General features: G+C 38.0%; 1 protein-coding gene across 3 annotated transcripts in view; it reads left to right on the forward strand.

Annotated features, from left to right (window-relative positions):
- Positions 1-3,004: 3,004 nt before the first annotated feature.
- LOC114901708 (sterile alpha motif domain-containing protein 9-like) overlaps positions 3,005-23,238 on the forward strand; it is a 37,433-nt gene continuing 17,199 nt past the window's right edge. For 2 of the 3 annotated variants that reach the window (XM_029233788.1, XM_029233786.1), the window contains exons 1-5: positions 3,005-3,162; positions 3,542-3,609; positions 6,727-6,803; positions 8,250-8,382; positions 17,586-17,675. The gene's annotated coding sequence lies outside the window, so the exon portion shown is untranslated. The remainder of the gene's footprint in view (positions 3,163-3,541; positions 3,610-6,726; positions 6,804-8,249; positions 8,383-17,585; positions 17,676-23,238) is intronic. The other variant, XM_029233787.1, reaches the window with a different exon arrangement.

Raw genomic sequence — 23,238 nt, forward strand, 5'->3', positions numbered from 1 at the left:
GGGCCCGTGAGCCATGGCTGCTGAGCCTGCGCGTCCGGAGCCTGTGCTCCGCAACGGGAGAGGTCACAACAGTGAGAGGCCCGCGTACCCAAAAAAAAAAACATTCCCATGTTTTACTTCAGCTGAGTTGAGTTCAGTCTATCTCCCCTCTATTACCATAGTCTTGAATAAAGTTTTCCTTGCCTGTTTAACTTTGCTCAGTGCAATTTTTGACATTCTTCATTTTAGGATCTTCTCCCAGAAGAACATTGTCTTTTCTGCTTGACCTCTGATATCCCACACCAGGCCAACTCTCCATTTAGACACTTTGCTCACTGTGCTTGGGCTCTGACACCCACACCAGGCTGCCCCTGTACACCCTCCACGCCTCCTTCAGGCTCTTATTCCCAGCACTGGCTCACTCTTGCAGATGGATACTCCCTTCACACTGTCCAGGTTCTGACTCCTCACCCCAGGTCACCTCTCTGAAGGGCCACCTTCCTGGGCCCTGACTTCCCCACTCTCCCACCACAGACACCTACCTTTCTCTGCATATGTAATGATTTTAGGACGTAATTGTTTGAAAATGGAAGATAAATAAAAAGGTAAGGGGAAGAGGAAGAGTTCATTTTATTCCAGACATTCTTGCCCTGTCTACATATTAGAACTGCTTAGGAAGCTTTTAAAAATTTATTGATATTTGGCCCTATCCCTAGAGGTATATGATTGCCCAATAGCAGTCCTGGGCACCATCTGCCTTTTTATTTAAGTGTTTCTTTTTTTTTTTTTTTTTTTTTGGTTGCGCCAGGTCTTAGTTGCAGCTGGTGGGCTTCTTAGTTGCGGCAGGAAGGCTCCTTAGTTATGGCATGTGAACTCTTAGTTTCGGCATGCATGTGGGATTTAGTTCCCTGACCGGGGATGGAACCCAGGCCCCCTGCATTGGGAGCGCAGAGTCTTAAACACTGTGCCACCAGGGAAGTCCCATCATCTGCTTTTTTTGAAAACTCCCCAGATGGTGTTATTGTGGAGTCTGAGTTGAGAACTGCTCTATTAGGTACAGAGAGGAGAGGAATGTAGGGGCACATGTGGGTTTAGGGATCTGGAGAATGGAGCATGTGAGAAAGCCCACCTGATACCTTCAATTTTGTTCATTAGGTAGGAAGAGTTGTCATCAGGTGAGAGTGATGGAGGTCAAAATTTTCGGGGGGTGGGAAGTGGAGAATCTAGGAAACTATGCTTATTGAGAGAGGGAGACAAACTGAAATAAGAACGAAAGACTCTGAAAATAATGAATTTGACAAAAACTGTAGCAAGAGTCTTACTGGGGTGAATTGTTCATCTTTAGAATGTTGTAGTACACAGGAGCATGCACATTCTGAAGACCCACGCCTCAGTTGGCTTTTAGAACAGCCAGCCAGTTTGGTAAAACAACTGGGAGTATCAGTAGACATTACAGCACCTCTAACAGCTATAAAAATTATCTTCATTTAATAATGAAAAAATGTTCAAAACATTCTTAGAGAATTTTGTTTCTTAACAAGCTAACCAAGATTGTGTGTGTGTGTGATTCAGATTTTATTGCTTATTAATTATATCATTCCATACAATTTTAAGTAAACAGACAGAAAATAAACTGGGAGTATTAAACAGCTGATGGCAATATTGATGAGAATGTTCAAGTGTTTTACATAAGGTAGTAGGAGGCACCACTGTCACTATCACTCCCCCAAAATTTGTGCATTTCATATAAATGAGTAAAAATAATTCTTTGGCATTTAACTAGCATTATTCTTTGTAATCTATGCACCACGATACACCTGAACAATTTCAGAACTTCAAAGAAGAACAAAGCATTTTCTTCCACTAGCAGATGTAGTAGTTTATTTCTTTAAAAAAAAATTAACAAAAACTGTACACACAACCCCAAAACAAAAGTTGGCATATTCCAGTGGTCCTGAATTTTGATGTTCATATCATATTAATTCAAGAAATAAAATGTAATTCAGCTTTTACCAGGCACTGTTCACTACCTATTTGAAGTTATATGTTTCAAGGTTTGGTAAAATTTCCCAAATATTAAATTTATATATTTTTTAATGTATGAATAGAAAAAAATACAGTGGAAGATAGAGATTGCATTTGGATAATATAGTTCTCCCCGCTTCTTTCTATATTCTGTATTTCTTAAGTTTGAAAATGAATTTTAGTCATGTTCATAATGAAAAAACTAATGTTTTAATTTTCAAAAAATAATGAAATTAATGACGACCCAGCACACAGAAGTATTAGTTTGCTGGAGCTGCCATAATAAAGTACCACAGACTAGGTGGCTGAAAAATCAGAAATTTATTTGCTTACAGAGGCTAGAAGTCCAAGATCAAGGATTTGGCAGAGTTGGTTTCTTTTGAGGCCTTCTCCTTGATTTATAGATGGCTGTCTTCTCCCTGTGTCTTCACCCAGTCTTGTGTATGTGTGTGTGTGTGTGTGTGTGTGTGTGTGAGAGAGAGAGAGAGAGAGAGAGAGAGAGCATGCAAGCACCAATCTCTTCTTACAAGGAAACTAGTCATATCTGGATTAGGGTCCACCCTAGTGACCTCCTTTTAACTTAATTAACTCTTTAAAGACATTATCTCCAAATACAGCCACATTCTGAGATACCAAGGGTTAGGGCTTCAACATGTGAATTTGGGGGCGGGGCGCAATTCAGTCCATAACAGGCACTTGGATCACACTGAGTTTTTAATATTTTCCCAGTGTTTTTTTCTATAGGTGTTTTTTCACCTTGATTTCTTAACTCTTATAACTTGAAACTCTGGTGAATAGTTTCTCAGCAATGGTTCAACTTTATTGGTAATTTTTTGTGATGTTAATCTGTTAATATTTTATAGCCATTAAAATATATTTACATATATTATAAATATATTTAATATTTTATAAACCTAGATAAATACATTCTGAAGCAAAACTGAAACTGTTCGCATTTCTACTTCCTCATTCTGCATCAGCACAGGGGCAGGGCATCAGGAGACCAGAAAACTTCACAACTTAAAGGCTTATTTTTTAAAAAGGATCCTTACAATCATACATCTCCTACCCATTAGAAGAGGAATAAGAAAGCAAAGATTAAAAACCAACTATTTCAAGTTTCCGACATAAGAAGAGGAAGTTTTCAGAAAAATCCGGGTAAGTTTCTGAATCATTACGCTTTTATTTTTTATGCTTATGAGGAGACAGCTATTTTCATAAACTCCAGCTGTACTTCTTTTTATAATAAAACGTGTTTGTGCATAAGCCAATTACTTGTAAAACTAATGAAAGTAATTAGAAATTTCAATGGGTTAAATACATATCAGTATATCTAACTGAAGCTAACTTTGTAAATGCTCTTCTGCAAAGAAATGGATCATTAAGTATATACATAAGGTGGCGAGAGTGTTTCTGGTCATGTAGGGCAGTGGGAAAAACGATACAGAAACAATGCAAAGAAGTTCAGGAAGTTAAGCATAAAAGATTGTAAAGGAACCTGTGGTTGTGTGCAATTATGCAAAATTCTGTCTTCCAGAACTTGAGATGTTACTAGAAGTTTTACATGTAATCAAAGATAACGTCCTCCAGAGGCTATTTTTCAATGTAAGTGCTTCCTTAACATCCATGTCATACAGCAATCTGGTTTAAAAATTAAAATAAAAACTTATCCTCAGGAAAATAAAACCTAACTTGGCTTATGTGTGGTTTCAGTTCATCAGACCATCAGAGGAGTGTGTGTGTAGCCTTCCTGGGCAAGAGCCAGGATTCTGAATTGTCTCTCCCCACTATCAGCTCTAAGTCCTGTGGAGCAGAACAACTCCTCAGGGCATGGATATCTGGGGTGCTACTGAGGACGCCCCTGAGATGAGGGTGGGTGGACTTACCCCTAAGAGTACTTGTCCCTAAGAGCTCTGCTGATTTGTTACTTCTTGTTTAATACCTCAAGAGAGAAAACTGGAGGAGTCACTTGAGAATGGCATCCTATAGCTCCTTTGCCAATAATTAGTTACTACTAATAAGAAGATTTGTGTTCGTGATTATTTCAAAACAGGAAGATGAGGGCCCTTAGGAAGCCAAGAGTTATATCAAGGCATTCTCAAAATTTGTCCAACCCAGTCATTTTAATCTTTATTTATCTCCAATAATATATATACATATGCTCTTAAAATTAATAAAGTATAAACTAGTTTAAAAGCATTCCTGATAGGACTTCCCTGGCAGTGCAGTGGTTAAGAATCTCCTGCCAATTCAGGGGACATGAGTTCGATTCCTGGTCCGGGAAGATCCCACATGCCGTGGAGCAACTAAGCCCATGCGCCACAACTACTGAGCCTGTGCTCTAGAGCCCGCGAGCCACAACTACTGAGCCCACGTGCCACACCTATTGAAGCCCGTGCACCAAGAGCCCGTGCTCCACAACAAGAGAAGCCACTGCAATGAGAAGCCCACGCACAGCAGCAAAGACCCAACACAGTCAAAAATAAATAAATAAATAAATAAATATATTTTAAAAAGCATTACCGATAGAATACGTTCAAATCTTTATATGTTCACAACAGCTATCATGTGGGGAGAGGCGAGTTGAGCAACTCTTGACATTATAATCAGTCCAAGGATATTATTGAAGTTTAGTATATAATATTGAGACCAGGTATTCCTGATGTTTCCATTTAACAGAAGAAAAGACTCCATACTTGAGGAATAAATGTCAGTGACCTTATTTGAGAAGAATATTTCTATTTCCCTGGTATCTATTGGCAGAATCAGAACAAAAGGAAGTAACAGAAAACTGTCACCTGTCAGATGGCACAAAGTTCCCTTTGCAACATCCCCTACGTTAGACACAGCACACAGTCACTGGTGGTATGAGGCCAAAGAGCTGTAAGAATAAGGGGCAGACTGCAGAGGGAAATTCTTGATGCGCTGCTTCATTTCCAGAAGGTTGGGCCCTATTGGAATTTTGTAGTCACTGGTTAAACCAAAAGAGAATATCTGGAGTCTGTCCTCTCAGTCTTTAGGATATGCAGAGAGAGGGGGATGGTTAAATTACTGAAAGAAGACTCTGGCTAAGAGAAGGTATTGCATCAGACCTAAACAGAGTGTGTCAGTGGAAAGGGGCAGGCCCCTCACCTGGAGATCAGCTTCCCAGAGCAGAGGCAGGAGATTAAAACAGCAGAGGTGCTGAGGACCTAGAGGAAAAAGGAACCCATGCCGGGGAAAACCTGGTATGACAAATGGCTTCATTTGGGGACGGAGAATGACAGAGCAGAAAACTGATATGGGCTATTATGGAACTGGGGTACCTAGAAGGACTGGGGGAGGAAATATATTCATTTTCTTTTCCTTTTGATAAAAACTTATTTTTCCTTTTTTTTTATATCTTTATTGGAGTATATTTGCTTTACAATGTTGTGTTAGTTTTTGTTGTACAACAAAGTGAATCAGCTATAAGTATACATATATCCCCATATCCCCTCCCTCTTGAGCCTTCCTCCCATCCTCCCTAATCCACCCCTGTAGGTCGTCACAAAGCACGGAGCTGATCTCCCTGTGCTATGCGGCTGCTTCCCACTAGCAATCCATTTTACATTTGGTAGTGTATATATGTCAATGCCACCCTCTCGTTTCATCCCAGCTTCCCCTTCCACCCGTGTCCTCAAGTCCATTCAATAAGCCTGCATCTTTATTCCTGCCCTGCCACTGGGTTCATCCGTACCGTTTTTATAGATTCCATATATGTGCGTTAGCATATGGTATTTGTTTTTCTCTTTCTGACTTACTTCACTCTGTATGACAAACTCTAGGTCCAACCACCTCGTTAAAAATAACTCAATTTCGTTCCTTTTTATGGCTGAGTAATATTCCTTTGTATATATGTGCCACATCTTCTTTATCCATTCATCTGTTGATGGACACTTAGGTTGCTTCCACATCCTGGCTATTGTAAATAGTGCTGCAATGAACATTGTGGTACATGTCTCTTTTTGAATTATGGTTTTCTCAGGGTATATGCCCAGGAGTGGGATTGCTGGGTCATACAATGGTTTTATTTTTAGTTTTTTAAGGAACCTCCATACTGTTCTCCATAGTGGCTGTATCAATTTACATTCCTACCAACAGTGCAGGAGGGTTCCCTTATCTCCTCACCCTCTCCAGCATTTATTGTTTGTATGTTTCTTGATGATGGCCATTCTGACCAGTATGAGATGATACCTCACTGTGGTTTTGATTTGCATTTCTCTAATGATCAGCGATGTTCAGCATCTTTTCATGTGTTTGTTGGCCATCTGTATGTCTTCTTTGGAGAAATGTGTATTTAGGTTTTCCACCTATTTTTGGATTGGGTTGTTTGTTTTTTTTCATACTGAGCTGCATGTGCTGCTTGTATATTTTGGAGATTAATCCTTTGTCAGTTGCTTCATTTGCAAATATTTTCTCCCATTCTGAGGGTTGTCTTTCTGTCTTTTTTATGATTTCCTTTGCTGTACAAAAGCTTTTAAGTTTCATTAGGTTCCATTTGTTATTTTTGATTTTTATTTCCATTACTCTAGGAGGTGGGTCAAGAAAGATCTTGCTGTGATTTATGTCACAGAGTGTTCTGCCTATGTTTTCCTCTAAGAGTTTTATAGTGTCTAGACTTACATTTAAGTCTTTAATCAATTTTGAGTATTTTTGTGTATGGTATTAGGAACTGTTCTAATTTCATTCTTTTATATGTAGCTGTCCAGTTTTCCCAGCTCCACTTATTGAAGAAGCTGTCTTTTCTCCATTGCATATTCTTGCCTTCTTTGTCAAAGGTAAGGTGACCATATGTGTGTGGGTTTATCTCTGGGCTTTCTATCCTGTTCCATTGACCTATATTTGTGTTTTGGGGCCAGTACCATACAGTCTTGATTACTGTAGCTTTGTTTCAATCTTTTGTGACTAGATGATTGAAGCTAGAGTTAGTTCTGGCCTAACAGGTAGCACAGAAAAGAAAGTTCCCCAGATTTCAGTCTGGGATTCAGGCCACATAAAATAATTGACCTAGTGAAATGAGCAAAATCCCTTGACCCACAGACACTGCTAACTCAAGGGTTTTCAAAAATTCATTATTTTTTACTACTCTAAGAAAATATGTTATTTATTCGACAAATTTTTGTTAAGAAGCTACTATGTGTTAAGCACTGTGAAATAAGTGAACAAAACACACAAAAATGTTTGTCCTCATGAATCACACAGAATAATGGGTGGGGCAGAAAATAAACAAGGCAAACACGTTAAAATATATGGAATGGAATAGTTGATTGTGGTAAGTCTTAACTAGATTTTTTTAAAAGCCAGATGAGGGGTAGGAGACCTTGGGAGTTGGGATAGTTTTCAGTAGGCTGGCAGAGCAGTGCCTCCGTGAGAAGGTGGCACTTGATAAAAGACCTGAAGGAAGTGAAGGAGTGAACCCTGCAGGTGTCTAAGGACATTCCAGGGAGAGGAAACAAGTATAGTGCTGGAAGCAGGAGCAGGTGCCACATGTGAGGAGCAACAAGGCAGCCAGGGAGCTGTACCAGATTTAGAGAGAGGAAAAATAAAACTAAGATGTTATATCAGAGGGGTAACAGGGTGCCAGGTCATATGAGGCCTTGTAGTTCCTAATAAGGAGCTCAGCTTTCACTCCAAGTCAAACGGAAAGCCACTGGAAGGAGTGAACCGAATATTGGTATGTTATTTACATTTGAAAGGATCACTCTAGCTGCTATTTTGAGAAGCTCCCAAAGGGATCAATAACAGCAAAAGGGAAACTCGTGAGACAGCCACTCCTATAATTCAGGAGAGAGACATGGGGACTTGGACCAGCTGGTGGGAAGTGGTAGCTGGTAATCAGATGCTTGTTTTGAAGCAACCTATAGGATTTTCTCCACATTGAATGTAGAATGTGGGAGAAGAGAAAGAGAAAGTATGCCTGCAACATATTTTGAATGTTTATTTTTTTTATTAAAAGTATCAGTATTTAGGAATATAGGAAGAGATGCCATCTAGCTGAAGGATGTTCTTTTAAATCTTCTATGTTCGAAAATTTTTATAGTAGAAAGTTAAGGGGAAAATCTGTCCTGTAAACAATTTCTAAGCAACAGTCCAATCAACTACATTTTAATTTTGCTGTGATATCTTTTTTTTTTTTTAATGTAGTAGATTCTCAACAAATATACCCTCAGGTAAAACTAGGAAATGACCAGGTCTATTCTTCTCACATATCTACTTCCTCATAGATGCTTTCTGGGATGTGACTCCTGAAAATTCACAAGAAAATGCAACTCATCTAACTGCTGGAGATTAAAGAACCTCTTGAAGAACTATTTCAAGTTGCTGATATGAAAAGTAGAAGTTTTCAGAAAAGCTCTGGTAAGTTTCTAATCATTAAATATATCTGTTTCATCAACTTTCTTTGAAAGCTATCTTTAAAATCTAATTCTAAAAACTAAAGCAGAACTTTGGAAATGAATATACTTCCAAGTGTACATAAGCCATTTCTAGCAAAATCGTTCTAAAAGGAATGAGAAATCTCAGTGCTTTCATATACATATCGCCAGATGCCACTTGTGCTGACTGCAGAGTTCTTCAGAAAAAGAAATCTTCCAGCAAGCAAGGTGCAGAATGTTTCTGATGGTGGAAGGCTCTGGAGATGAAGCTAGAAGACCTAAGTAAAATGTAGTTCAGAAGATCAGGAATTCAAGCATATGAAACTGTGTAGAAAATTGTGACCACATGCAGCTATGCAAACTTCTGTCCTATGTAACTCAAGATGATATCAAAAGTTTACATCTAGTTAAAGATGAAACCCTCCAAAGTTTAATCAACATTTTATTTAAGGCTTTCCTTCACAATTAGCTTGTACAGAGACTATGAGAAAAATTACATAATTTTAATGTAGTTAAATATAGTTCCAGAAAATGAAAGTAGCTAGGTTTGTAGTTTCAGGCCCGAAGAACATTAGAGCCGGGCATAAGCCTGCTGAGCTCCAGCCAGGACTTTGAGCATCCTTCCCTGGAGGTATGACTACCTGCATGCTGCCAAGGCCCAGCCTCCTGAAGATGGGGGTGGGCACTGGTTCTCACCCTGAAAGCTGCTAGTTTGATCCTTCCTTCTCACCCCGCAAATGGAGAAAGTAAAAGTCCTTAGGGAATGGATCCTGAAAGTAAGTACTCATAAGGAGACCTCTAGGGTTCAAAATTTTCCCAGAACAGAATAAAGAAGGTAAAGTGTAATTCTTCCCCCAGTTCCAACCAGAGCAGTTCCACCTTTACCCATTTAGACACAGAAGTTTCATGTGCATTTCTTTTGAAGAAACAAAACAACGAACAGCACTGGTTCTGGTCCAATTCCCCTATACGCACAATGAATGGGAAAACAGGTTGGCTGAGAGGACACATAATTTAATTATGACATAGTTTTCCTGATCACAACTCCTCCCCCTTTACTTACACTATGCAGCTTCTTGCCAAACATAAAGGTCCCTCATGTTAAAAAATATGCCAACACTCCAGAACATAAATCTGATCAGATAATGTTCATGAAAGGACTTGGTAAGCCTCAGAACAGTGAACTATATTAAAGTTCTATATAAATATTAAGAAACCATCACTGAAAAAAAGGTTGAAGACACTGATGGGCCAAGGAGTTATGTCAAAGCATTATAACCTTTTTGCTCAAATCATTCTCACCTTGAATTAAATACATAGCTCCAAACCGAACATAGATCAGAGACCACATAAATTGCTCATGTAATTGACAGAGTACAAAATTCATCTGAACGGGTTACCAAATGTATAGTAGCTTCAGATCATTATATATCTTCTCAGCTCCCATCATAGGAGTGGCAGCTGAGAAATTTTTTAATGTTATAAAGGGTCTTCATCTTTGAATAATGGGGGAACCTTTGAGATAAGGTAGAGATAAAAAGACAGGCTTGGGCTTCCCTGGTGACGCAGTGGTTGAGACTCCGCCTGCCGATGTAGGGGACACGGGTTCGTGCCCCGGCCCGGGAAGATCCCACATGCTGCGGAGCGGCTGGGCCCGTGAGCCACGGCCGCTGAGCCTGCGCGTCCGGAGCCTGTGCTCCGCAACGGGAGAGGCCACAACAGTGAGAGGCCTGCATACCGCAAAAAAAAAGACAGCCTTGCGGAGAACGGATGTCAGTCACCCTATTTCATCACCCTGGATAGAATTCCTCGGAGAATTGAAACAATAAAGGAGAAAGCAAGAAGGAACCTGTTCCCCTGTGAGATGGCACAAAGACAAGCCCTGCCACCATCTCCATGTTACACACGGGCACATGCGCGTACGCACGTACAATGTCTCTGGGCAAGTATAATAATAGCCGGTAAGCCGGAAGTCCTTCATATGCTGTTTTTTGTAGAATGCTGAGCTCGGGGGCAATTGCTGCAATCACTGGCTCAAACAGGAGAGAAAACCTAGAGCTTCTCTTTACAGTCTTTGGGGCGCCCATTGGAGCCGGTGGGTAGCTTACCGAGAGAAGACTCTGGCTAAGAGAAGATAGTGCCTCGGACCTGGGCAGAGCAAGTCTGTGGAGAATGATAAGAGCATCTCCAGAGGAAAGTCCGTTTGCCTAGGACAACCAGAGCAGTTCAAACGGCAGAGGATAACGCAGAGACCCTGTGAGTCGAGCTCACTGAGGACCTGGAGTATAGAACTCTGAAACAGGGTGAACCAAGACAGCCAGTGGAAGAAGCTTATACTTAGAAAATAGGCTTACAATGCAAGCCCACCTGTGCCAGTCATCCATAAAGTGAGCGTACACAGGTAAGTTAGAACCCTGTTTTCTCATTTGTCAAATGATAATAAACTTTGTTTGCAGGTGTCTGATGAGGATTAAATTGGCTAGCATAAGTTACATATCTGGCACTTGGTAGGTTCTTATTAGGAGACAAATTTATTGAGATAATTCACATACCATAAAGTTATACAATTCAGTGGTTTTTGGTGTATCCACAGAGTTGTGCACAATCAATCTTAGAACACTCTCATCACCCCAGAAGAATTCCTGTACCCATTAGCAGTCAATCACCATTTACCCCATCCTCCAGCCCCTGGCAACCACTAATCTACTCTCTTTCTCTATGGAGTTGCTTATTTTGGACACTTCATGTAAATGGAATCACACAATATGTGTTTATTTGTAAATGGCTTCTTTCACTTCGCATAATGTTTTCAAGGTTCACCCATGTTGTATTATCATGATTTCATTTCTTTTTACTGTCAAACAAATTCCATTATATGGATATACCACATTTTGTTTATTCAGTCATGAAAGGCAATTTATTTTTATGAAGCACTAAATGAATATTGCTTTATTGATCTAAGATGGGTGTGTTTTACCAAGTTTGCTGAGGCCTTCTTGAATTTAAATAATAGCTGTCCTTGTCACTCCATGTCAGTCTTTGGTTAAAGAAAGTTATTCACTGACACTCTAGTTCAAGCCCTTTCCCCTAAACATACAACATTAGTTTTCTCAAACTGTATTGTTTACCCCTTTTCCAATACTCATCTTCACATGTAGATATGTTGCAGTACATCAGTTTATATGATTTTAAATAAAAACAATATTTTCCAAGTAGTTGGAAAACTAATTATCACATTGGAAACAGGGAAATGAACAACTGGATGAAAAAACAAAAAACAAACCCATAGGGTTTTTTTAGTTCATTACTCATACCTAAATTAAGTATAAAATGAAAAAACAAATATACCCCAGAATGTTTCTTCAAACCATTTAAATTTTTATTTTTTCATTTTTATTTGAGAAAATAAATATCATTCCTGAATATCAAATATGCATGAGTTATCTAAGAGCCAGAATATCTTTAAACATGGTTGGCTTCTACTGAGCACTGTGAAGCCATGTTACAACACTTCCTGAAGGATGGATAAATACAGGCCCTTTGGATCAGCAAATCCTTTAGGGAACAATCATTCTATTTTCCAATATTAACAATACTTCCAATGTTTCTGCAAAACACATGACTAGATAAACAAAGAGACTGGATTAGAGAAAAACTTACAGTAAGCTTGGTATCACTCTGAAGGGTTAACTGGTATATTAGTTTGGAAATACCTATAATAAGAAATGCACGCCCAATGTGGAATTTTAAATCATGTAAGTAGTATTTTAAGTTACCAAAAAGACTCTTAGCAAAGAGATATGTAACAAGAGGCAAGAAAAAAATTTTTTTTGGCTGCACCACATGGCTTGCGGGATCTTAGTTCCCTGACCAGAGACGGAACCCAGGTCCCGGCAGTGAAAGCACCAAGTCCTAACCACTGGACCTCCAGGGAATTCCCAGGAAGAAATTTTTTAACAGACATCAAAGATCAAAGGTCTCTGCTTAAAGCTGAGTAACCCTTCAGTAAATAAAGCATACCTATATGCTCTGAGTTTAGCCAATTTTTTTTTTTAACATTTTATGGAATAGAGACTCTGTTGTCCAAACATGCCTAGTCCCTGTGGGAAAATTGGGCCTTCCAGGTGGACAGGTGGCAATGCGTTATCCATTGCTCATAGGATATAAGCCAGTTCCTGAATGGAGTCAGCTCTTCAAGGAGCTTCATGTGTCCAAAAGACTGAAGATGTGTATTGGGTATAAATAGCCACAGGAAGATTCAATTTGTTCTTACAGTCTTAGAAAAGTGGAAAGTAGCATTCAAATGAGTCATGGCATACAATTTATAAGTCCATCCAGAAAGAAAAAATTAGTAATAGTTAGAGAGTTAATAGGAAATATCCATGTGGTCTGCAGTTATTTAAAAGATATCCATTGTGTGCAAAGGAGCAAGAACTACCTAGTAGGATACAATATCCATATGTGACCCTTATAATGTCACTTTACTTTGTTCTTTCAACCAATTGTATTAAATTTCCATCTGCCTGCTCAATATGTATAAAGCAGATTCGCTTTGCTGGCTCATCTTGGAAGTCCTGAAATGATGTTCATTACAGCTATTGTAAAAATATAAACATTGACTAATGAGTGCCACATCTGACCACTCCTAAGATGGTGAGAACATATTAGACAGTTCTAACATCAGGCCAGATATTATGGGTACCAATTAAACTAAAGCCCTTGTACTCACAGGTGTCGTGGGGTAAAATTGTGATGTCTGGCAGCCTTAGACTTTTGATATGGATGTGCCAAGTATCATTATTTCTTTATTCCTAAATTTGCCAGGTGAGATTACACCAGTTCCTTATTTCAGTTTGACTGATAGAGTCGCCTGATACAAAGACTCACCATGCCTTAAAGAGTATTGCTTCTGGTACCAGTTGGACAAAGGCTTAACAGTTTTTCATAAAGTTAAACACGCACCTATTTGATCCAGCAATTCCTTGCCAAGGTTATTTACCTAAGAGAAATGAAGATATATGTCTGCACAAGACTTGTACAGAAATAGTCATAACAGCTTTCTGTGTGATTGCCAAAAATGGAAATAACTCAAATGTCTATTTAAGGACATTAGATAAGTGTGGTATGTTAATAAAACAGAATACTATTCAGCAATAAAAAGAAACAAACTATGGATACATGCAACATTTAGACCAATCTCAATGACATTATGTTGAATAAAAGAAGCCAGTCACAGAAGAGTATATTCTATATGATTCCAGTATATCAACACTTGGATCAGGTAAAGCTAATCTATGGTGAAAAAAAAAAAAATCAGCAGAGTGGTTTCCTCTGGAGGGGGTTAGGAGTAACTGAGAAGGGACATGGGGTAACAGAAATGTCCTATATCTAGATTGGGGTGGTTTGTCAAAATTTTACATTTAATATATGTGCACTCCAGTTTTACCTCAAGAGTAGCAGAATGTAAAAAAGAGAGAATAGCAGAAAGCTAATAGCTTTGAAGCTGAGTGATGACTACATGGGGATTCATTATGCTGTCCTGTTTACTTTGTTTGTATTTAAAATTTTCCCAAAAAATTATGCCATAAAAGTCTATTTCATGATGTGGGGAAACAGAAGCTATATTTTGCTAAGTAGAAGAACAAAACAGTATAAGGCATATGCTTCTACTATTGGGCAAATATTTATCTGAGAGATTATCTATAAAGGACCGAGAGATTGTATACCAAAAATGTTCATAACAATGAATGGGGGATGGGATTCAGGTAGAGCTTGTTTTTCTTCTTTTTTCTAGTTGTTTCTGATGTTTTTAATTGAACACATATTAGCTTTTTAACTAGAAAAATATACTGTAAATATTACTTTCTTAAAAATGAACAATAATAACAACCAAAAAAAAAAAAGACTCAGTCCTAATTACTCTGAATCAATAACAACAAGGGAAATGTGCTCCGGACACTTGCAAAAATCCTGTCTCATGGACTAAGAGGCTTCTTGGTATTATAATGTGGCAATACTTCCTTCATCTGAGAGAAAGAGGAACATGATCGAATGTAAAACTTTTGCTGGTTCTGTTCCTAGGAGAAATTTTATAAAAAAGAAGGAGAATGGAATGAAAGCATGAGATATTCTACAGAGTGTTTCTAGATCATGACACATTTTTCTGTGCTTTCTACATTATAATAATTTTATTAGAGCATAAGGACCCCCAAATGAGTTGAAAGAGAAACATTGATCAGATAGTATCCAGGGAGCTTAACTTTGAACACTCTTCTCTTAAGAAAGGGATCCTCACTCTTTGGATTATTGAAATAATTTAAATAAAAGAGTTTAAAAGAAGGCCTGGAAAAGAGAAGGAACTTCCCCTGATCTTCACCAGAGAATTCCTCTCAAATATAGGATGTGTCCTCTAGTGAGACAGCCCACATCCCAGGATTATTCAGAGGCTTACTTGAAGGAGAGGGCTGATGGGTGAAGAACCAGACTGAGATCCTAGAGCACAGGAGGAGGGGGGGAGCTAGGCAACATCAGAATTCACCAGCAGAATCCATCCCCTCAGGTGGAAAGGCATAACTGGTTTCCCCTTTCCATAGGACCGTTTCAGGAAACAGTTGGCCCAAGAAGTTCGTATGCAATAGCAGGACTGAACCAACATGGTGGGTGAAGTAATGAGGAATCCAGGCAAACAATATATGCAAGTCTAGATCATGCATTCTCAACTGGGACACTATCACCTCCAAGGGAGTAAAAATTTGTTCTTGGAAGCAAAAAAAAAAAAACAAAAAACCTTTCTTTAAAATAGACTTTATTTTTTTAGAGCAGTTTTAAGTTCATAGCAAAATTGAGAGGAAGGTACAGAGATTTCCCATATACCCTCTGGGGGAGAGGGTATATATTTTCAGAGTGTTCAAAGTTAATCTCCCTCACTGTCAACATCCCTCACCAGAGTAGCACATTTGTTACAATTGATGAACCTACACTAACACATCATCACCCAAACTCCATAGTTCACATTATAGTTCACCCTTGGTGTTGTATCTTCTATGGGTTTTGGCAAATACATATATAATGGCATCCACCATTATAGTGTCATATAGAATAATTTCATTGTCTTAAAAATCCTCTATGCCCCACCAGTTCATTCTTACCTCCTCCCTAACTCCTGGCAACCACTGATCCTTTTGCTATCTCCAAAGTTTTGCCTTTCCCAGAATATCATATAGTTGGAATCATATAGTATGTAGCCTTTTCAGATTGACTTCTTTCACTAAGCAATATGCATTTAATATTCCTCCACATCTTTTTATGGCTTGACAGCTCAATTCTTTTCGGCACTGAATAAAGATTCCATTGTCTGGATATACCAGTTTATTTATCCATTCACCTACTGAAGGACATCTTAGTTGCTTCCAAGCTTTGGCATTTATGAATAAAGCTGCTATAAGCTTCTGTGTGCAGGTTTTTGGTGTGGACATAAATTTTCAACTCCTTTGGGTAAATATCAAGGAGTGTGATTACCAGATCATACGGTAAGAGTAGGTTTAGTTTTGTAAGAAACCACCAAACTGTCTTCGAAAGTGGCTGTACCATTTTGCATTTCCCCCCAGCAATAAATGAGAGTTTCTGTTGCTCCATATCCTCACCAGCCCTTGGTGGAGTCAGTGTTCTGGATTTTGGCCATTCTGATGGGTGTGTATTGGTATCTCATTGTTTTTTTGCGGTACGTGGGCCTCTCACTGCTGTGACCTCTCCCGTTGCGGAGCACAGGCTCCGGACGCGCAGGCTCAGCGGCCATGGCTCACGGGCCCAGCTGCTCCGCAGCATGTGGGATCTTCCCGGACCGGGGCACGAACCCGTGTTCCCTGAATCGGCAGGCGGACTCTCAACCACTGCGCCACCAGGGAAGCCCGGTATCTCATTGTTTTAAGTTGCAATTCCCTAATGGCATATAATGCTCTTTTTTATGTGTAAAGCACAGATATACATAAACAGATATACAGCATATCTGTAGTATTACAGTTTCAAGGGAGGGGACAACTAGGTTAAAATTCCCCTCCTTAAGGGGGAAATAGTCTAATAAAGAAATGGAAAAGCACTGTCTGGGTGGTCAGAGAGGCAGCGTGAGGAGGGCAACACAGGATAGAAGAGAAAGGCTGCTCATGCTGAAGATCTGGAACCTGGCCTCACACAGGGAATGTGAGCAATGAGATAAGCTAGGGGAATAAGACTGCTCTGAGACAGCAGAGAAGTTAATTTTTATAACCTGTTTGTATTAGGGTTCTCCAGAGAAACAGAACCAGTAGTACATATTGGAGAAAGAGAAGGAGGGAGGTAGGGGGAGAGAGAGAGATTATTTAACGTCTCTGCACCTCAGTTTCTTTAGCTGTAAAATGGAAATAATAATAGCATCTACCTCAGAGGATTGTTGTGAAGAGTAAATAAATTAATATAAAGCACTTGGAACAGTACCTGGTACATAGTATGTGCCCAATAAATGTTTATAAAACATATGAAGCCAGTGTGAATCAACAGTGGAATGTGGAAACCAAATGCTAACTGAGCACACACAATAAATTTTAACACTTGATATCAATTTTTTAAATGCTCACTATTTTCTTCACTCTCACTCAGGCTGTTCTGTGCCTGTCCCTGAGGCTGACATTAGAAAAGAAAATCCCTGCAATGTGGCCACTAGGGGTCCCACCCTGGTCTGCCCTGCAGAACTAACCCAGAGGAATTTAGCATTTATAGGGAGCTCCAAAAAGTCCCCGAAAGCCATTCCTTTACATTATCTTTAGGAAAACAGATGGATGGACAGTCCACCCAGGAAAGCCAGTGAAATGCCAATATAAGCTCTTCCCTACCCAAGTTCTGGGCTCTCTGCAGCCCTCAAAACTCTCAAGCAAAGAACAGATTTTAAACCTTTGGCTTCTAACCAATCACACCAGAAGGTGGAAGAATAATGGCTTACCAAAAAAAAATCATTTCAGAGAGAAAAGTCATATCTAGGAAAGCGAAACTGAAATCAATTCTGCAGGCTTCCTCCTCCCCCACCTTCCAGTTTCGGCACACCCATTACTGAGAAACACTGTCCTTTCTGAGCCGATTAGAGTTCAGATTGAAGTGGAAGCAGAGGAGAAACTGTCATAAAAGCTGGAGTGAAAAAAGTATTTTTCTCTAACACAGTAGGAAGAAGAACACAGATGTTTGTTTCCTGCACTGAAATACATGGTTTTTCCCTCGTTTGTGTAGAAGAACTTGGCAAGAAAAATCTGGGTAAGTACAATATCTGTTATTTATAGTATTATTACTCTCTATAGCAGCATTTTATTGACTAGGAAGGAATCTACTTCTCAATTAGAAAATTGAAATATACTCCAAAAATAATATTTTAAACCTAAAAATATTTTAAGCCTAGACTGTTCATTGCTGTGACAGAGTCTGCTTTATATTAGTTGAGGAAGGAGTCATAACATTCCATAAAAGATGCATGCAGTGGAAAACTAGAGGCACTTTTATTGATGAAATCCCCCAAGGCGTTAGGAGCATCTTCAGAAAGAACATATAATGAAAATTTAAAGATGTACTTTACATTAATCAAAGATCCCTTCCACCATCTACTCTAAGGAGTTGCCAGAAAATAAAATTCCCTGATAACTTCTCAGATATTAATGTCAAATTATATGTATAAGAGACAGACAGACAGACAGACAGAGACAGACAGTGACAGAGATGAAGACAGACTACTACAGGAAGTACTTGAAATTATAACAGCTTTCTTATTTCTTCCTAAAAATCCTGGGTTTACGTCTGATTTCCCCCAAAGTAAGGAACAAGGTAATACAAAGATTTGGGGGAAATACAGTTTAGATTAAAGGCCTGCTCCTCAACTTCCTTTAGTAAAGCTAACAAACCCTACAGTTAACCCTACAGTTCATAAATATATGTGGGTTTGACCAATCATGTAACAAATTATGTTTCCATTTTTTATGGGGTTGCTAAGAAGCTCAGAACGAAATTTTCAGGCCAATTCTAGTCAAGTATATAGAATTGAAAAGTTATTTTAGGCACTAACTTTACTCCATGGCTTCACCTTCTTTCCTCTTCTACCCATATTTAGCCTTCTCCCTGATTATTTTTCTGACTTTTTAATTTCTTTCTTCCAGTTTATTAAGATATAACTGACATATCTTATATGTCATATAAGTTTAAGGTATACAGCGTAATGATTTGACTTACATGCGTCATGAAATAATGAGCACAATGAGTTTAGTGACATCCATCATCTCATGTAGATACAAAATAAAAGAAAAAGAAAACAATATTTTTTCCTTGTGATGAAAACTCTCAGGATTTACTCTCTAAACATCTTTCATATATAACATACAACAATGTTAATTATATTAATCATGTTGTACATCACATCCCTAGTACTTATTTATCTTATAACTGGAAGTTTGTACCTTTTGACCACCTTCAAGCCACTTTACCCATCTCCTCTGGTAACCAGAAATCTTATCTCTTTTTCTATTAGTTTGTTTTTGAAGTATAATTAGTTCCTGGTACACAACATAGTGATTCAATATTTCTATACATTACAAAATGATCACCACTGTAAATCTAGTCAGCAAAGATATTACTATTGATATTATTATTGACTATATTCCCCGTACTATGCATTTCATGCCCAACACATTTATTTTGTAACTGGAAGTTTGTACCTCTTAATCTTCCTAACCTATTTCACTCATCCTCCCACCCCTCTCCCATATGGCAACACCCATTTGTTCTCTGCATATATGACTCTGTTTCTGTTTTCTTATTTTTGTTCATTTGTTTTGTTTTATAGATTCCACATGTAAGTGAAATCATATGGCATTTGTCCTTCTCTGACTTATTTCACTTAGCATAGTACCCTCTAGGTCTATCCATGTTGTCCCAAATGGCAAGATTTCATTCATTTTTGTGGCTGAGTAATAGTCCATTGTGCGTAGGTGTATGTATGTACATACCATATCATCTTTATACATTTATCTATTGATGGACACTTAGGTTGCTTCCATGTCTTGGCTATTGAATATAATGCTGCAATGAACATAGGGGTGATTATCTTTTCAAATTAGTGTTTTTGTTTTCTTTGGGAAAATACCCAGAAATGGAATTGCTAGATAATATGGTAGTTCTATTTTTAATTTTTTAAGGAACTTCCATACTGTTTTCCACAGTGTGTGTACCAATTTACATTCCCAGCAGTAGTGTACAAGGGTTCCCTTTTCTCCACATCCTCTTCAACACTTGTTATTTCTTCTTCATAATAACTGTCCTAATTGGTGTGAGGTGTTATCTCATTGTGGCTTTGATTTGCATTTGCCTGATTATTAGTGATGTTGAGCATCTTTTCATATGTCTGTTAGCCATCTGTATGTCTTTGGGAAAATGTCTTTTAAGGTCCTCTGCTATTTTTTATTTGGGTTGCTTGTTTTTTGATATTGAGTTGTATGAGTTCTTTGTATATTTTGGATATTAACCCCTTATCATATATGTCATTTGCAAATATCTTCTTGTATTTAGTAGGCAGACTTTTTGTTTTATTGATGGTTTCCTTCACTGTACAAAAGTGTTTTAATTTGATTCTCATTTGTTTATTTTTGCTTTTGTTGCACTTGCCTGAGGAGGCATATCCAAAAAAATATTACTAAGACTGAGGTCAAACAGAGTATTGCCTATGTTTTCTTCTAGGAGTTTTATGGTTTCAGGTCTTTCATATAAGTCTTTAAAACATTTCAAATTTATTTTTATATGTTGTGTGAGAAAGTAGTCCAATTTTATTCTTTTGCATGGAGCTGTCCAGTTTTCCCAACGCCATTTATTGAAGAGGCTATCTTTTCCCCATTGTATATTCTTGTTTCCTTTGTTGTAGATTAATTGGCCATATAAGCATGGGTTCTTCTCTGGGTTCTCTCTGTTCCATTCATCTATATGTCTATTTCTTTGCCAGTACCATACTGTTTTGATTACTGTAGCTTTGTAGTATAGTTTGAAATCAGGGAGCATGATACCTCCAGGTTTGTTCTTCTTTCTCAAGATTGTTTTGGCTATTCAGGGTCTTTCATGGTTCCACACAAATTTTAGAATTATTTGTTCTAGTTTTGTGGAAAATGCCATTGGTATTTTGATAGGGATTGCATTGAATCTGTATATTGCCTTGGGTAGTATGGTTATTTTAAAAATATTAATTCTTTCAATACATGACCACAATATATCTTTCCATCTGTTTTTGTTTTATCAGTGTCATATAGTTTCCAGTGTACAGGTCTTTTACCTCAGATTTATTCCTAGGTATTTATTATTTTTGATGCAATTGTAAATGGGATTGTTTTCCTAATTTCTCTTTCTGATAGTTCATTGTTAGTGTATAGAAACACAACAGATTTCTGTATATTAATTTTATATCCTGCAACTTTACTGAATTCATTTATTAGTTCTAACAGTTTTTTGGTGGCATTTTAGGATCTTCTATATGTAGTATTATGTTATCTGCAAACAAGGACAGTTTTACTTCTTCCTATCCAATTTGGATGAATTTTATTTCTTTTTCTTGTCTAACTGCTGTCACTAGGACTTCCAATACTATGTTGAATAAAAGTAGCAAGAGTGGGCATCCTTGTCTTGTTCCTGATCTTAGAGGAAATGTTTTCAGCTTTTCATTACTGAGTATGATGTTGACTGTAGGTTTGTCATATATGGCTTTTATTATGTTGAGGTATGTTCCCTCTATACCCACTATGTTGAGAGTTTTTATCATAAATCGATTGTCTAAAGCTTTTTCTGAATGTATTGAGTTGATCATATCATTTTTATTCTTAAATTTGTTAATGTGGTCTATCACATTGATTGATTTACAGATATTGAACCATTCTTTCATCACTGGGATAAATCCCACTTGATCATGGTGTATGATCCTTTCAATATATTAGTGGATTTGCTTTGCTAATATTTTGTTGAGGATTTTTGCATCTATGTTCCTTGGTAATATGGGCCTGTAGTTTTTCTTTTGTTGTGGTATCTGCCTGATTTGTTATCAGGGTGATGCTAGCCTCATAATTCAGAAGCACTCCTTCCTCATCAAGTTTTTGGAAGAGTTTGAGAAAGATAGGCATTAACTCTTCTCTAAATGTTTGATAGAAGTCACCTGTGAAGCCATCTGGTCCTGGGCTTTTGTTGTGAGGGTTTTTTTAATTACTGATTCAATTTTATTACTGGTAATCAGTCTGTCCATGTTTTTTCATTTCTTCCTGATTCAGTCTTGGGAGATGGTATGTTTCTAGGAATTTATATATTTCTTCTAGGTTGTTCGTTTTATTGGCATATAATTGGAGTAATCTCTTATGTGGTATGTTTCTAGGACTTTATACATTTCTTCTAGGTTGTTCATTTTATTGGCATATAAATGTAGTAATCTCTTATGATCTTTTATATTTCTGTGCTGTTGGTTGTAACTTCTCCTTTTTCATTCTGATTTTATATATTTCACTTATCTTTTATTCTTGATGAGTCTGGCTAAAGGTTTATCTATTTTGTTTATCTTTTCAAAGAACCAGCTCCTAGCTTTATTGATCTTTTCTATTTTTTTTTAGTCTCTATTTCATTTATTTCTGCTCTGATCTTAATGATTTTTTCCTTCTATTAACTTTGGGTTTTGTTTGTTCTTTTTCTAGTTCCTTTAGGTCTAAGGTCACGTTGTTCATTTGAGATTTTCCTTGTTTCCTGATGTAGGCTTGTATTCTATAAACTTCCCTCTTAGAACTGCATTTGCTGCATCTCATAGATTTTGGATTGTTGAGTTTCCATTTTAATTTGTCTCCAGGTATTTTTTATTTCCTCTTTGATTTCTTCAGTGATCCATTGGATGTTTAGGAGCATATTGTTTACCTACCACCTGTTTGTGTTTCTGCAATTTTTGTCTTGTAGTTGATTTCTAGTTTCAGAATGTTGTAGTCAACAAGATGATTGACATGATTTCAGTCTTCTTAAATTTATGGAGACTTGTTTTGTGGCATGGCATGTGATCTATCCTTGATAATGTTTTATGTGCACTTGAAAGGAATGTGTATTCTGCTGCTATAAGATGAAATGTTATATATATATATAAAGTCCATCTCACCTAGCGTGTTGTTTAAGACCAGTGTTTCTTTATTGATAGTCTGTCTGGATAATGCGTCCATTGATATAAGTGGGATGTTAAAAGTCCCATACTATTATTGTGTTAGTATCAATTTCTTTCTTTATGTTTGTTAATATTTGCTGTATGTATTTACGTGCTCCTATGTTGGGTGCATATATATTTGCAACTGTTATATCTTTTTGTTGGATTGATCCCTTTATCTTTTTTTTTTTTTTTTTTTTTTTGCGGTACATGGGCCCCTCACCGCTGTGGCCTCTCCCGCTGCGGAGCACAGGCTCTGGATGCACAGGCCCAGCGGCCGTGGCTCACAGGCCCAGCCACTTCGCAGCATGTGGGATCTTCCCGGACTGGGGCACGAACCAGTGTCCCCTGCATCGGCAGGCGGACTCTCAACACTGCGCCACCAGGGAAGCCCCCCTTTATCTTTATATAATGTTCTTTTTTTGTCTTTTCTTACAGTCTTTCTTTTAATGTCTATTTTGTCTGATATAAGTATTGCTACTCCAGCTTTTTTTTGTTTCTATTTCCATGGAATACCATTTTCCTCCCCGTCACTTTCAGTCTGCCCATCCCCCTTCCCCACTCCAGCACCTGGTAACCACTGTTCTCTGATTTCAACTTTGGGTTTGGTGGGGGGTGGCGGGGGGGAGTTGT

This window comes from Monodon monoceros, unplaced genomic scaffold, assembly GCF_005190385.1.
Source record: "Monodon monoceros isolate NGI ecotype Baffin Bay Population unplaced genomic scaffold, NGI_Narwhal_1 Super_Scaffold_2, whole genome shotgun sequence".
NCBI classification, from domain to species: Eukaryota; Metazoa; Chordata; class Mammalia; order Artiodactyla; family Monodontidae; genus Monodon; species Monodon monoceros.